The 11,003-nt window shown below is 42.7% G+C and overlaps 1 non-coding gene across 1 annotated transcript; it reads right to left on the reverse strand.

The window, feature by feature from the left end:
• Window positions 1–7,130: 7,130 nt before the first annotated feature.
• LOC131244823 (small nucleolar RNA R71) lies at window positions 7,131–7,237 on the reverse strand. Its single transcript, XR_009170596.1, has one exon. It is a non-coding gene; the product is annotated as a small nucleolar RNA R71 (small nucleolar RNA).
• Between the last annotated feature and the right edge of the window lie 3,766 nt (window positions 7,238–11,003).

Here is an 11,003-nt window from a genome sequence, read left to right on the forward strand (position 1 = left end):
TAATCACTTCTAGGTCTTCCACGAACTGACCCGACTCTAGCTATGCTATGGATGCCTACTTTTCCGTGTCTTACTGACGCCGCCGCATGAACAAATTTGGTGTTTCTATCGCTCTCATTTAACCAGCTGACCCTGGATTTCTGCTTCTAGAAAATCTCCTGACATAACTCCATCTTACGCAGATTTTTGGCTGCCTCAGTGAACCTATTTTGCAGCTCTTCAGCTTGGACAGCATTGCCAGCAGCAGCTTGCTGAATCTCCAGCTCAACGGCTTCTAGCGCCTCCTCTGCTAGCTTTACCTAAGAGAAAATGTTCCCAAAACAGTCTTTGTTCCAGACTTTCAAATCCTATTTAACTGATTTTTGCTTAACTAACACGTTCAAAATAGGATGGTTAGAGTCGACTTGGGCCCACGTAGATCTGATTAGTGGCATGAAGGAGCCATCTTGGATCCACATCCGTTGGAACTTGAATGGTTTCGGACCACTATATGCCTGCTGTGGACTAAGAACAAGAAGCAGGGCATGATCAGAGGAGATCCGCGGTAAATGGTGAACCTGGAAGAGGGGGAAATAGGTTGCCCAATAGGAGTTTAGCAGCACTCTGTCCAACTGTGCCCAAACTCTGGTTGCCCCAACCTAATTGTTACTCCAAATCAACTGCCCTTATAGTCTGCATCCAACAGCCCGACTGAATTTATCGCCATCGAGAAATCTGACACACTTGCCCTGTCCGGTTCCCTATGGCTTCTTCTTTTGACGGCTTTAACTACTGCATTAAAGTCACCGCAAACCGCCCACGAGCCCTGCATTAAGTAGGAGGTTACGACCAAATCATCACACAGCTCCCTTCTGACATTCTTGGCACAACTGGCATAGACACTGAGTAAGTGATGTTGTCTCTGAAGAAGACCTAAATCTTACCACTTGCATCATTGTTAGAGCACGAGTTATGATATCCGAGAGGTAGGCCCACTCCCACTCTCTTCTCATCCCTAAGCATCGGCTTAAGAATGGCCACAACCCACGGGTTATGCTCTCTAATTAATCTTCTGCAGGACTTGATTGTTTGTTGATTTCCTATGTCGTGGACATTCCACACCAGGGTCTTATCCATCTGTTACACAACCTGAATTGACGACCCATCACTTTAGACTTCGCAATCTGGATTCCCAGACACAACAAGAAAAATGGATTATGGGCATTCTAAGCACCTTCGAGGCTGGATATTGTTTCCCCTGCAAGAGCCTAACTAGCAAATCATTCACTAAGTTCTTGCATCAGCTAATTAAGAAGAAGCTCTTCATCAGAATCAGGATAGGGACAGATTGCCTGCTGCTCGTTATGCATTCTTTGAGTAGCTACTGCAACCATCCTTGTTTCAGCTGGAACATTGGCAAGGCTGTTGATGGAAGCCAAGAAAGGTGATAAGTCTTCCGTCTTATTCTAGGAACTCGAGTCTCACGCCTCGGACGATTTGTTGTCGAGCGGGCAGCCGTAGTTGAAAGAAATCGGGATTTTGGTGAAGAAAAATCATTAAGTGTCTTGTGGCTTCTGCTATTTCCCATGGTTTATTAGTCCGCGATCCGTCCAATGTCATGTTGGATATGTTGTTATCCATTGATTTAGATCGGATCGTGTCCGATTATCACTTCCTTTTTGGGCCCTTGTGTTTGCCATGTATCCGGGAGCGGGTCCTTCTGCGGGAGGTCCTCCGATTCCGCTAAGAAAAGATTCACCGTCTATTGTAGTTGTGCTGATTTTGATTTAGTCCTAGTTGATGCTATGATGAACTCGCATTATAGGCCTTATAGGCCTTGTTCTTGGATCTTAGTCCTTGTTAGCGTCATGGAACTCGGCTAATTTGGACTCCATAAACTTGTCCGGTGGCCTTGTTTGTATTTCCTCAACTTCGTGCTAACGTCGGTCGATTACATTCCTAGCTCCTCGACATTTATAAAAACATGGGCTATTTTTGCTAATGTTCTTTGTCTACATTGACCCCTTCATCCTTCGATTCCCAAATTTCCTTTCTACCCCTAGTACCCTCCGAACCGAGATCAACCTAGACTTAGAGGTACCTCCTTCCCGCACTCTCTTATATTCTTCTTCTTCTAATACAACATTTATAAGATATACCATGTCCAACACTTGAAGCTTCAAGACCCTCTCGCAAATCTGTCCCTAGCGCAGAATACTTTGGTGCAGAAAATACTGGAAGATGCCATAGCCGCTAATTGAGTCAATTGGATAACATTGCCACGTAAATTTGCTAGGTCTAGGATAACGATTCCATACAATCTAATCCACTACCTTCACCTCCCACACCTCCCCTGCAGACCACTTAATCACCGAGACTAAACCCATCTGTTGTGAAGGTCCGAATCGTCTAAGAAATCTCTTAGGGCGTGTTTGTTTTTGGCGGGTCGGGTGAAATCACTGCGAAATGGGTAATAATTACCATCGCGCATTTGATTGATAGACGGGCGGCGTGCAGATAGCAGGGGCGAATTCACGTTACATAGTCCGGGGATTCGCTGGGAAATATCGGCGTTCCGGGCAAGATTTGCTTCAAGTCTCGAAGACAGGACGGAAGGGAGGGTGGTCCGCGAGAGCATGCAATCCTGCTCATCTCCATCTATATATTGGTGTATCCACCCAAACAGCGAAACGTCTCTCGCAATGCTCCCTCACAGGCACGTCTTCCTGCAAACCTCATCTCGCATGTAATCCCGCTCCACTCCAACTTCGCATTTGCAATTCTGCCTGACTTATCGTCTTCCTCTTGACAGGTTTAATCCTGAATATTTCACTTGCCGTGCTTGGGCAGGAACTCCGCCGGTCGCAACAGTGTGGTGAAGGGACGCGACACCTCAGCCCAAACCGCTCCACCACAAACGCAAGTACGTCGTGTGAATGTATCACCTGCTATCCGAGATTTACTTTTACGCCAATAGTGCTGGATAGGGTACACGGTCGTTCCGTTTTTGAACAAGTGATGGACGGTCGTTCATCAATGTTCGGATCGTGTTGATCCGATGGCTATCAATTGCGTACTGAGTTAATCAGTATGCTATCTTATGTACTAAGGCCCATGGTTGCATGGCCATACGTTCTAGACCGTCCAACTCATATGTCCTACTGTTGATGAAGGGGACATTGGAGAAGCAACCATCCCTTTTTCAATCCTAGCCGCATTTTTTTTCTCTCATTTTGTTTCCAGGTACCTTTTCATAGGCTGTTTATACGTAGGGTTATATGTTTGATGTGGTATTTGTAGAGTGCTCCATTTGCTGCAGGATTCACTAGGTGGATGGTCTAGATCGTCCATTCATGCAGCCATGTGGCCCATGTAATGGGTCAGCCAAGGTTGATTGGGCTCCAGCAATTCGGCTTCTTATTGTTGTTGTTGTTGTTGTTGTTGTTATTATCGTTCTTGTTGTTGTTGCTACTGTTGTTGTTGTTGTTTGATTGATTGTTTTTGTATTTCATTTGTGGGTTTTGCATTTGGTGGTTGGAGTTGTTGCTCTTGAGAGCATGGTTTGATATGTAGTCAGAAACTAGCATGTATACCCTGATACAGGGGTGGTAGGGGGCCATATGATCCTGCATCAGTGGGTTACTGATTTGTTACATGCAGACCAATTCACAAACCTTGCTTGAGACTGCTTATCATGTTGTTCTTATTTGTGAGTGGTTTTTGGTATATTTTTTCTTTCTTTCTATTTTTTTGTCACTTTCTGTTATTTTGTTAGGGTTTAGATTTTCAATCCTTTTAATAAATTTGTTGGGTTTGGGTCGGACCTATCATCATTATGACCAAAATCCAACCTGACCCAATCCAACCCATTGCCACCCCTAGCTGGGCCCACCTCTCAGTGGTCATGGCTGAAATCTGGTGGGGCCCACTGGTGAAGATGTCAAGTTATTGCATGGATTTACAAGTATGATACCATTTAATAGCCTGATTTAATCGTGTTTCTGATGCAGAGTGTATTTACAAGCATGAACTGAAAAAGGGTGCTTAAACCATGGATTTAACGCTCTGATGACACCCAAGGCAAGGGACGGACTCCAGGGGACCAAGATCGATGGAATTACACACCAGGGATCCGAGGAAATCAGGCCATTCAAGTTAAAGAGGCCCGAAATTTGTGAAAAATGCAAGATCACATAGTTCTCGCCATCTGATTGGCTCAAAACTTCATATATGGCATGAGGGCCACAAATTAACCGTACATATCAAATTTCAGCCCTCGGATCACTATGGAAGTGCCCCAACTAACAGGTCAACCCATAAACCGTTGATTCTGGGCCCGCCTGATATCTAGAGCTGCCTAAAATCTGGTCTCAACGCCTTAAATAGGGGGACTAATTGAATGAATGGATTGGATTTTGATTGAAGATCATAACGGGCCCCATATGTACAGCATATGTGCATAACGAGTTCACGGACGCGAGCCGCACCGAATTAACAAAAGCGGGTCAGCAGCACGGCAGTTGCCGTTTTAGCCGTGTAATGGACGAACGCTGTCCGTTTTGCGGACGCTAGTGGGCCCCACACATTGTCCCAGTGCACGATCCAAGCCGTCCATCGTGTAGAAGGCCTCGACTACTACAAAATCTTGCTGAACTTTTGGACCCATGCAAGCACACATGCGTGATACAGAGGCCACAAACAGGCGGTCCTGCGATGTTCAAAACGATTTTTGGAGTGATTTCTTCTCTAGGCCGCGTCAATGGACATTTAAACCACCCATTCTTAACTGAAATTTCGTCCTGAATCTAATGGACGGGGTGGATTTCTCCGAAAATACCTCTGTGAGGCCCACCAATTACGACAGCGCCGGACGTGCGAAAGGCTACGCAAGTCCGCGAAATCGGATTTTCCAGGCAGTTGTGGCCCACCATCTTTGATCATATGGCAGATCTGAACCGTCCATCGTGTAGGCCAGCCAAAATACTTCCAAGAGACGCTCATTTTACAGAAATAATGTAAGGAATGCGAGAGTTATGAAGCCCCGAACTTGGCTGCGAAAAGGCTTTCGCTGCGCGAACGAAAGCTTCCTAAATCCGATTTCTACCACTCCAAAAGCTATAAAAAGAATTCCAAACGTGGAGAAGAGGGTATGCTTGAATAGGGGACATCAGATAGAGAGAAAGATGCGGAGAGAGAAGTGTTTGGAATTTTTATGTATTTTTTCTTTATTTTTCTTCTTTTTCCTATGATTATGTTAGGCTAAATCCCTTTGCTAGGGCTAAGAGGTAAAGCTTGTGGCGTGATGGGAGCTTTTACAGTTTTGATTTGAACTGAATTGATTGACTCTATTTGATTTAAGAAATTCTTTTAGTCATTAATGGTTTGTTGTGATTTAAATTACAGTAGATCTGTGATGGCTTGAATAATTCCTTTCCTTTTATTTTGATGTTCGGAAACCCTGTTGTTCGCCATCGTCTCATAGACATGGTTGGATGATGGAATCCTTCCTAACACTCATACATCTTTTAGATGGGTATGGATTGGTCTAAGTTCTGTTGTTTACCTTGTCTCTTTGGCATGGATTTGTGATGGAATCATACCTAATTCTTATACCTTTCATCTCTTGAAAACTATATCAAGTAAGTTCAGTATAATATCCATGAGGCAGGCATAAGATCTCCCTGATCTCTACAAGTGAATCCTCTGAATCCCTAGTTCCCTTTATCTGAATTCTTTAAGTTTAGATTAATATTTCACCATTATTCCTCAAATCACAATTGGTTTAGATTTCATCTTAGCCTAGTTCTAGATCTAGTTATTTTCAGATAACGTACAGGTTTCAGTCCCTGTGGATTCGACCTCGGTCTTACCGAGTTTATTACTACATCACAACCCTGCACTTGGGGTGTGAACAAGTCTTTGGCGTCGTTGCCGGGGATTGACGGCTACATTTCCTGAAGATAACTGGTTTTAGGATTAGTTTAAGATTAGGACTTTTCTGATTTTTAGGATTTATTTTAGAATTTTCTAATTCCAGGTTTTCCTTTAATTTTTAGAAATCTTCTATTTAAATAACTTTCTATTTTTAGATAGTTTTCATTTTTTTAGAAACTAACCCAACTTTCTTATTTTGTAGGATTCTGAGATAAGTTTCTAAATTGGTAATTTCTCTCTTCCTTACTATTTCTAGATTAGGATTCCTTTTTAGTAAGTTTCTAATTCTAACTCTTTTAGAATCTAATTTTGTTTCCTATTTTATTTTTAGAAATTTTCTATTTTAAGACTTTCTGTTTAGAAACTAACTTTTCTGTTTTGTAGGCTTATTAGAAATTTCTAAATTCGGTACGCTCTTTCTAAATTTCTACTTTCTAATTTAGGAATTCTTCCTTGTTTCTTTTTATTTCTATATTTCTCTTCTTAGGAATTTTATAGGCTTGCTATTCTTAGAAACTAACTTGTTTTGTTCTATTTTGCATGTTTCAATTTAGGGACTCCAATTTGGTAACTTCCTTCCAACCCTCTTTCTCTGTTTAGATTTTTATTTCCCTTCTTAGGATTAGGTTTAGAATTTGATTGAGGGCTGCGAGTGTTTCATGCCCAAGTGGGCTCGTGACAACACTCGACGTCTCTTGACTGAAGGAGGATTAGTTGAGGGGTTGACTATCCATCGTAGGACTCGACACCGCTCGAAATCCCCCGAGTTAATTGAGGATATGGCTGAAAATCAACCTCTTCTACCCCAACCTAGGGTAGAAGATCTTCAGGATGAGAATGAGGTGCATCAAGCACCCCCGCCTCGTACCTTACGAGATTACTTACAACCGGCGGGGGTGAGTACGCCCTCATGCATGGTTTTTCCTGAGAATGAAGGACACATGGATATCAAGCCAGGGGTGATCCAACTCCTTCCTAAATTTCATGGGCTTGAGTTAGAGAATCCATATTTATATCTGAAAGAGTTTGATGAGATTATAGCTACCTTATACTTTCCTAATGTGTCTGATGACATGGTCAGGTTGAAACTCTTTCCCTTTTCTTTGAAAGAGAAAGCTAAGACGTGGTTACATTCACTATGTCCTCGATCTATTGGCAGATGGAATGACATGACAAGGGAGTTCATCAAGAAGTTTTTTCCATACCATAAGACGAACACCCTTAGAAAGTCGATCATGAACTTCGCCCAAAGGGAAGATGAAACATTCTTCCAATGTTGGGAGCGGTTCAAGGATCTTGTCAGTTCATGCCCACAACATGGTTTTGAAACGTGGCGCATCACGAACTTTTTCTATGATGGACTGACATCTCCCATGCGCCAATTAGTCGAGACGATGTGTAATGGGGAGTTTATGAATAAAGGAGTCGATGAAGTGTGGGATTACTTTGATAAACTTGCTAAGAACACACAAACATGGGACATCTCCCCTAGATCCAGTATTACGTCTAGGCCGACTCACTCCAAGGAAATGGGTGGAATGTATCTCCTGAGAGAAGACGATGATATTAATGCTAAGGTAGCTAATCTCACTAGGAAACTCGAGGCCATGGAATTTAAGAAGGATAAGGCTAAGGAAATTGTTTGTAGCATCTGTGGTTGCAACATTCATACTACTGAAAACTGTCCAACTATCTCTGCCTTTCAAGAGGTATTAAATGAGCAATCCAATGCTGTAAGCAATTACCAAAGACCTTTCAGTGGGCCCACCTCTAACACATACAATCCTGGCTGGAGAAATCATCCAAACTTCAGTTGGAGGAATGGACAAACCACTACACCTCAAGGTTACCTAAATCAAAATCCAACTCAAGAGAAACCTCAAGAAGATTCGGTTCTGAAACATTTTCAAAAGCAAGAGCTTTTCAATCAGGGTATGCTACAGGCCTTTCAAGACCTTACAAAAGCAATACAAGGACTTAAGGCTGAAAATACGATTGGGAACAAGGAGAGCTTCCCAGCTCAACCTCTTCCCAATCCTAAATCGCAATATGAAGTTAGCGACCCAAGCTCTTCAAATCAGATGGAGCAAGCTAAATCCATCACCACTCTTAGGAGTGGAAAGATCATTGACAAAACCATTCCGGTTAAGGCTGAAAAGCCTAAGGACCCGGAAATGGATAAAGAAGATGGATCTAGCCATGCCCTACCAGAGTTAGAATCGGAATCTCAAAGAAAGCCGGTTGCTCCATTTCCCCAACGGTTGGTTGCACCAAAATCACTCTCTAACTCTCAGGATATTCTAGAGGTGTTGAAACAAGTGAAGGTCAACATTTCACTACTTGATGCCGTGAAACAAATACCTTCATATACCAAATTCTTGAAAGACTTATGTACGACCAAAAGACGGCAAAATATTCAAAACAAAATCTTCCTGACCGAGAAAGTGAGTGCCATCCTAAAGCAAGATGTGCCGCAAAAATTCAAAGACCCCGGTAGCCTAACCATATCATGTGTAATTAGGGACCATTGAATTGATCACGCACTTCTCGACTTAGGAGCGAGCGTTAATCTTATCCCCTACTCGGTATCTAAACAGTTGGGCTTAGGTGAATTAAAACCCACCTTAACCACACTACAACTTGCTGATTGATCTGTTCGTATACCAAGAGGGAAAATTGAGGATGTGTTGGTCCAGGTTGATCAATTTTACTACCCAGTTGATTTCATCATCTTGGATACCGAACCCATCGGTAACACAAGCACTCAGATTCCCGTCATTCTTGGTCGCCTATTCCTTGCCACTTCAAACGCAATTATCAATTGTAGGAATGGTGTCATGAGTTTGTCTTTCGGGAATATGACATTAGAAATGAATATCTTTTTCAACACGGCCAGACGAATAGAGGAAGATGACAATATCTACGATATTAACATAATCGATACTTTCGTGGATGACAGGACACCCCTTACCTTATCCTTTAATCCTCTAGAGACGTGCCTGGCTCACTCCCATGAGTTTGATGATGACATAATTAGGGAGACGTGTGCCATGCTTGATGCGGTACCGGTACTTGAAGTTAACCGGTGGAGGCCACAATTTGAAGAGTTACCCCAAACTAATGAAGTGCCTCTACCGTCTAACCTCAAGCCACCGAAGCTTGACCTAAAACCTTTTCCCTCTGATTTAAAATATGCATACTTAGGTCAAGATGAGACATATCCGGTGGTGATTTCTGCTCACCTTGAGAAAGAATAAGAGAGTATGCTCATATCTACTCTCCTGGAGCATAAGGGAGCCCTTTGATGGACAATCGCGAACCTCAAGGAAATCGACCGCTCGATTTGTACTCACCACATATATCTTGAGGATAATGCGAAGACCGCTTGACAACCACAATGTAGACTAAATCCAAACATGAAAGGAGTGGTTAAGGTCGAGGTTCTTAAACTATTGGATGTGGGTATCATATACCCTATATCTGATAGTCAATGAGTGAGTCCAACTCAGGTGGTTCCTAAGAAGTCCGGGATCACCATCGTAGCCAACGCCAATAATAAACTCGTGCCGACTAGAGTCACTACTGGTTGGAGGATGTGCATTGACTATAAAAAATTAAATACCGTCACGAGGAAAGACCACTTTCCTTTACCCTTCATTGATCAGATCTTGAAAAGGTTAGCTGGTCATTCCTATTACAGTTTCCTTGACGGGTATTCGGGCTACAACCAGATAGAGATCACCCCTGAAGATCAAGAAAAGACTATGTTTACATGTCCCTATGGCACCTTTGCTTACCGAAGGATGCCGTTTGGACTATGCAATGCTCCTGCCACCTTCCAGCGATGTATGATGAGCATATTTTTTGACATGGTGGGGCAATATTTAGAGGTCTTCATGGACGATTTCTCTGTCTTCGGTCCATCTTTCAGTGAGTGCTTGGAAAGTCTTAAATGCGTGCTGAAGAGATGAAGAAAAGAACTTGGTACTTAATTGGGAGAAGTGTCATTTCATGGTTCAGAAGGAAATTGTCCTTGGACACATTATTTCATCCAAAGGAATCGAGGTGGATAAGGCAAAGATCGATCTTATCTCTAACCTACCTCCACCCAAGAACATAAGGGACGTGCGATCCTTCCTAGGACACGCCGGGTTTTATAGAAGATTCATAAAGGACTTTAGTCTCATCTCTCGTCCTCTATGTAATCTACTTCAAAAGGATGCACCATACGAGTGGACTGAACCATGTCAGGAAGCTTTCACTAAGCTTAAGGGCATATTGACTAGTGCACCCATCATACAGCCACCTGACTGGAGCATTCCTTTTGAACTTATGTGCGACGCGTCTGATTATGCTCTTGGGGCAGTTTTAGGCTAGAGAAAAGATAAGAAACCCTATGTTATTCATTACGCAAGTAAGACTCTAAATCCTGCCCAAGTGAACTACTCGACTACGGAAAAGGAACTCTTAGCCGTAGTGTTCGCCTTGGACAAATTTAGGTCCTACTTGATTGGATCCAAGATCATTATTTACACTGATCACGCAGCGCTTAAGTATCTTCTGTCTAAGAATGATGCTAAGCCCCGCCTGATACGATGGATCCTCCTACTCCAGGAATTTTACCTAGAAATAAAAGATAAAAAGGGAGTAGAGAATGTAGTGGCTGACTATCTTTCTCGCCTTGATCTCTCTGATTCCCTTGAGATGCACATATCAATGACATGTTCCCTAACAAACAGTTGTTCAGAGTCTCCCATTCACTTTGGTTTGCTGATATTGTTAATTATCTTGCCACAGGTTTCATACCGACACATTGGATTGCATAAGATGAGAAGAAATTTTTCACCGAGGTGCGCAACTTTTTCTTGGATGATCCATATTGTTTAAATATTGCCTAGATCAAATCTTAAGAAAATGCGTGCCAAACGATGAATATCAGAGTGTCATCTCCTTCTGTCACTCACAGGCCTGTGGTGGTCACTTTTCTACTAAAAAGACCACGGCTAAGATTCTGCAGTGTGGCTTTTACTGGCCCACTATGTTCAGGGACACTCATGAGTTTTGCAAAGCTTGTGATCGTTGTCAGAAAT

The sequence above is a fragment of the Magnolia sinica genome, chromosome 4, assembly GCF_029962835.1.
Source record: "Magnolia sinica isolate HGM2019 chromosome 4, MsV1, whole genome shotgun sequence".
Taxonomy (NCBI): domain Eukaryota; kingdom Viridiplantae; phylum Streptophyta; class Magnoliopsida; order Magnoliales; family Magnoliaceae; genus Magnolia; species Magnolia sinica.